The sequence below is a fragment of the Falco rusticolus genome, chromosome 7 (assembly GCF_015220075.1).
Source record: "Falco rusticolus isolate bFalRus1 chromosome 7, bFalRus1.pri, whole genome shotgun sequence".
NCBI classification, from domain to species: Eukaryota; Metazoa; Chordata; class Aves; order Falconiformes; family Falconidae; genus Falco; species Falco rusticolus.
In genome coordinates, this window is record NC_051193.1 from 63,862,409 (window position 1) to 63,868,719 (window position 6,311).

The following is a 6,311-nucleotide window of genomic DNA, read 5'->3' on the forward strand; positions in this document are numbered from 1 at the left end:
CGAACACCCTTGCTGAGCTGAAACTTTCTCCAGCGTGGGCCATGCGTACCATTCCACCTCAAACTCCTGCAGTCTGGTAAAATTACAGGTAAGGGAAGGACCCTCTGCCCCCCGCCCAAAGCCGACTATGCATCCAGCGTGCAAGGCAAGCTGAAGCCCCAGAGAGCAGCTGCCTAAAGCTGTTTGTAGTAATTTACCACAACTGAACATCCCCCCACCCCCAAACTCCTAGGTCCCAGGACCCCAGCAACACATCATCCAGAGCACAAGCCTTCCTCAGCTCACACCGCGCTGTGAGCTCTCCTCAGAAGACGGGTGCCCCTTCCTACTCTGCTTGCAGAGCTGGGGCAGGCTCTCTTCCAACTGGATGCCATCCAGAGCCTCCCCCGAGGTCCGGAGAAGGGAGCACTGTTGCTCCGAGGGGCGGGAGAAGGGACAGGGAAGGCAAGGCACAGGGGTTAGGTGGCACTACAGGAACCCAGTACCTGGGGGTGTTGGGGTGAAACGTACTGTGGGGTCAGACCTTTCTGTCGCTACAGCTCCAGCGATTTCCCTCTTTCCATCTGCCTTCCCACCATCTGCTGAGGCGACTGCAAGGGAGAGGAGGTTTGCAAGGGTCACTCTTGGGCCAAAGCAGATGGAAAGGACCTGCTGTGAGCATTTTGCTAGAGATGGGCCAGACAGCTGCAGCATGCCTCTCAGCCCTGCCGATGGCTCACCAGATCACCCAGCACACGGAGAGCACCGGGGCCAAAGGAGCTGGCTCAGGACGGCACACGCTGCCCTGGAGGCTGGCCTGCAGTGACGGAGGGTCTGCAGCTGGGCAGAGGAGTGAACTAACAAGCTGTTCAAGTCCTTCATCAGAAGCCTGAGCAAACAAATACTGCCAGGACCTGGTCTCTCCCCAGTTGGGGACCGTCCTTCTGATCAGACACGGTTTTTCACAGCATTCCCTGAGGGGGAGAAGCAGCAGCACCTTTGCTACACGGAGCTCCAGAGCCTTCTCCTCCCTCCGTGCCTGTGAACCCGCTCCAGACTTCTCAGCCCTGCAGGCCTCCAAACCTGGCCTGCCGCAGACTTAATTAACTCCCTTGCTCATTTATGGTCTTTTGTCACTAAAGCAAGTAATTGGCGCACAGAGGCAGCAAATCCTCATGTGTGCTCACATGGACCCAACTGCTCCCTTTGGCCTGCTGGGGAAGCCCTCTCCTGCTCACCACTGGTGCCCGCAGCCCCCCTGCATGGCCAACCACTTCAGGATCATCCGTAGGGAGCAAGCACGCTGCCTCCCTGTTTGTTGCAAGCTCCCTCAGCACCTTTGTGGCCATCAGAAGACACCAGAGTCTTCTCAGGGCATGACCCCTTTGAATTGAAGCAAGAAACTTTGTCTGGATCATACACTGCACGCTGTCTCCCTGTCTCCCTTGCTAGCACCAAGACACCCCTCCGGGTTTCTCATCACTCCCTTTTGTTTGCACATTTGCTCACGCACGCTTGGAAGCCTCCAGCCCAGCACAGGCACCAGTGAGACTGCCACACTGGTTTCCCTCCTCATTAGTGCTCACTCAGGTTTGCACACAGCTGGTGTAAGAACAAGGTGGCCCCACTGCTCCTTTAACCCCCATGTTCCCTCTTGCCCCTGGCACCACAAGGATGGAGAAGAGCAGAGCGGCAAGGGCCTTTTTCACATGGGGGTATCTGGGCAGGATTACCCCAGGGTCCTGGACCAAACAGGCAGCTCCTCAGCCTTTGGAAACCTCCCTCGCCTTTGTTCCTTGGCCTTCTAGGGTTGGGGGAAGGGATCCCAATGAACATGTTTGTGCTGTTGTTCTTAATAGGTTGTTGTGTAACACAGAGGGAAGTGACTACACCGGGGACCCCAGCTGAGAACAGAGACTTTAATCCTGCTGCCCAGGGAAAACTTGGAAAAAATACCTACATCTGTTCTGTTGCATTAGGCTCATGGCTCAGAGACTGACAGCTGACCCTGGCTGCTCATGATGCCAAGGTACGGTCCCTGCCAAACAGTGCCAGGGTAAATTACCATGACTGATTAGAAAGGCAAAAGGCAGCCAGAGAAAACTAGGGGAGGAGCTCTCCCTGTGCAGGTTTTTCTGGAGAAGACCAAGCCAGAGTGCATCAGGGCACTTTATCTCGCCACATAGCCAACCAGAGCAGAGGAGCAACAGTGGAAGACAGCAGAGCAGGGAATGGGATGCAGGGAGAGGGATGAAGGTGTCCTCACCAAAAGCAAAGAAGAAATCACAGCTGCATCTTACCACTCTGTGGGGCTCACCAAGGGTGGCCTTCAGGAGACAACCCTCCTCCTCCTCACTGAACATGTGCTAGGCTGAGGCCACAGAGGAAAAAAGGTGCTCTTGTGTCTACAAGCAGGGATCATGGTTCAAGAAGGGGAGGGGGCAAGTATTGCCCGCACAGAGCAGCGCACACTCTTCCTGCCATGAGTCTGCCAGCTCTAGGACAAGTAAGAACACAAGTGTGGGGCTTCCTGACCCAGCACTGCAACACAGCTCCCTTCCAAGCTCAGGCGTTGTCATCACCTCACATCCATCCAACAGCTCAGAGAAGAGTACAAGGGAAATAAGTTACCCAGGGAACAAAACCACACTACCAAAATTTGGCTAATGGCAGACACCCAGACACTTTGGAAACATGTCAAAGACTTCTCACTGTATTTGGTGGGGCTCTACATTGATACACCCACTGGGAATGCAATAGATGCTGCACTGGGACCACAGGGCACGAGGGAGAGCCCCTTCTCTGTGCAGCCTCTCCTACAAACACAGCAGGGTGCTGAGGGTGGCCCTCCTGCAGCTGGGAGAGGGTTTCTGGACATCCATTAACACCCAGTTTTCTGTGAAGGATCTGCCTGTTCCTTATTCAAGTATTAAATCGACTCAACCGTAATTAGCATGACATCTATGACAGGATTAAAGCGGATTCTCTCTTCCTGCCTAGGGCCACCAGTTGCCAACCACTCCTCCAGGTCAGCATCCTGCACAGGGGTGGCTAGCAGAAGCAGAAAGGAAGTGCCTTTGTAACTCCTGTCTGTCAGAGGCAGGCTTTGGCCCTGAAGCAGGAAGGTTTGTTTGCTTTAAATCTTATTTAACCGCGGCTGTTTTCATTATCCACATCCATGTCACACTTTTATCCACCCTTCGGAGGACAGGGAGGAAAGCTCTTGCTTTCCTCAGTCCATCTGTGGAGCAGACAGCTTTGATTAGCCACGTGCTTGTTGCCTTTCAATCCCTGCTGGCTGTCGCTTTGACCTTGTTCGACAAGACAAAGAAATCAGGAGAAGCTGTGTTTCCTCAGGACCTTTCAGCCTTTTATAAACTTTTATTTCAACACCACAACCTCCTATCAGACTCCGGTCCTCCATCAGTCTCCATAGGCTACCTCTTCACACAATCCTAAAGCAAGAATCCTGCTGGGAAATGCAGCCAGAGAGATGCCTTCTGATCCATGAGCACTTCTGCTCTAGAATCTAAAGATGCTTCTCGGGTCCAGCACCACCAGTCCCATGACTCTACCACCTTCTTCCCACTCTGCTGTTGCTGTTTGACCTGGTGCCTTTCCCTCTGCTCCTTACACTGCTGGGGAACAGATCCATCAAGGTCAGAGCCTCAGGCCTGAGCTGGCTTGGCAGCACCAAATGCATTACACCTCGCTAATGTGTTTGGCATGTGGCTCCTCTGAAACCCTGCCACTTTGCACTTCCATCGCAGCTCAGCCCTGCTCAGGGGGAGGAACCAGAGGGGCTGAGGCACAGCAGAGCCAACTCCTAGAAAGACATTCCCAAAGCGCCTTCCAAAGCTACTTCCAACAGGCTACTGACACCACTAGCTACAAAGTGCAAGGTCATCTGGGCCAAGGCACCTCTACTCAAAAAACACCTGATGCAGAGTGAGGCCTGTGCAGGGACCACTTCAGGACAGTTGCCCTCTGAAGGTGGTAACAGGGTCCTTTTTCCCTCCTGTCCTTGGAATGGCTGCACTGCCTCAGTCACCTACTGCAACTCATCCAAGCTCACATCACCTTCCACTCCCCCAGGCTCTCTGGAAAGGCTAGTGGTGCCTGCAGTTAATTAAAAAAAAAAAAAAAAAAGGTCCATTTTGTTATAACGAGTCCTAGAAAGAGAATGTCAGGTCTCTCTGTGCTCTGTGCATCAGCTCAATTCTGCTTTCCTGGTTCATGCATTAAAACTCTTTCTCCCCTCGCAAACCAATGACTAATCTGCATCTCAGAGCCTGAGGGAACACATTTAATCTGGTTAGTGTTAACCGATGTTGTTTGTTTGTATTAAGCACATTATTCTTCCTAAGCTATTTGTCTTGAATCTCCTGAGAGAGGGCTGCAGGTTAATCATAAATATGTAAATCCAGCTTCCCTTCATGCATTTTACATGTGTTGCCTATTGGAAAACAAAAAGGCAAGGGGGAGTGGTGCAACAGGGAACATTTCCGAGATGCTCATGTCTCATATGCTCCAGTTTGGGGATTAGAAGTGCAGCAAGAGAATCTGCCAGCCTAACAGCCGTTTACCAGACTAACAACAACAAAAAAAAACCCACCACAAAACCCCAACCTGCAGCGTTTCACGAGAGCTGAAGCTGGCCGCTTAAACCTGACCAGCTCAAGTCGACTATCGGTCCCCCTCTGGTGGCCAACCAGCCGGAGTCACCTTCTGTCGGCAGAACAGGGCTGCCACATGGGTACCTGTCCCTGCACCGCGGCACCTGGAGCATCCCTGAGCCCGGGGCAGTGTCATGCAGCGGCACTTCAAAGCGCAGGGCTGAGTCAGGGAGCATGGCAGACCAGGGCATCAGGGTAGAATGTCACGGAAGTCTTCTAAAAAAGGAAAAGGTTCATTACCAGAACAGGCAGCATCTGCCCACTCCCCTCCAACTTGGCAGCCTTAGAGCTATCTACAACTAGGCTCTCCATTTTTAAGAGCAAAATAGTGTAGCACTAGGAGCCCCCACGTTGAAATAGGGCCCTATTGTGCAAGGAGCTATACAGCATCTGGTCACAGAGAGACTGTCTGCTCTTTGGGATGGGGAATGAGATGGGGAGAAAGGACAGGAGATGAACAAGAAGAAAGCCAGCTGAAGGGAACTGGTCAGTGTAAGAGAGAGCAAGCGGTGAGATGCTCTCAATGGGTGAGGGAACGCAGCAAGACAACAGTTCAATGTCTTACTAGAAGACGCCAAGGCAACATTTTAGCGCTGTCATTTTTAGTTTCAGCAATGACTACAATTGCTACCAGTGTACCGCACGTTGTTCCCAGTACAAAAAAGCCTAGGAGAGGGAAGGCTGCATACTGCTGCTGACTGCTCTAGTCACAGACGACTGGGCTGCCAGTTTTCCCTAAAAAGGAGTCTGAGTCTGTTCCACACCAGCAATAAAGGCCTCGGCAAACCTGAGCTAGCTTCTACACAGCAAACCGCTTCTCCAGACAAATCCGAAACCCCCAGAGCTGGTTTAATCATCCTCCAAGAGGAGTGCACAGAACCGCGTTTCCTTGTTTCTTCACCCACTGCCGTAAGCGGCACTATCTCACCTCAAGGCAACCTTACACTTCAGCTACTGCAGCACAAGAGAACCCCCGGCAGCTGTTCCTTCTGGTAAGAGATGAGATTTCTAAGATTACTCAGAAAATTGCATGAGTTTACAGGCCTTCAGAATTATGTTAGCATAATTCCCTAAATTAAGTGGTGGGTACGGGCCAAGACACTTCTTGCAGCTTATCAGAAAATTGCCTCAAGAGGGAGAAAAGAATTTGGTTTTGGCCACAGCAGAGTCACTCCCCCCAGAACCACCCAAACTCACTCCGGCCTTCACATGCTTCAGAGTTTTCTCTGAAGCAGCCTTAGGCCAATTCCAGTTTCTCCATCCCTCATATGGTGCAAAAGCTCTACTTCCTTCATCTGTACTCACTGCAGCTTTATACCAAGGCTGAGAGGCTTGGCTCTCGGCCTCACTCTCCACTTCCAACCCCGTGTGCAATTGCCCGTGCCCCAACAGACTTTGTAGCACGCCATCCCTGCAGAAGGGTAGCTGGAAAACACTGATTGGGAATTTTGGGTGAACTTCAGCTACAGCTGTTTCATTTTACTGCAGAAAAAGTTATAGCGAATGATGTCTACAAATGAACACATTCATGCAGTAACACCTCCCTCCTACAATCAAGTTTCATGCTCTGGAGAGCGGAGATTAGGGTTTCTCACGCATTCAATAAAAAAAAAACAAAAAACAAAAAACCCACAACAAAACAAACAAGGAAAGAGC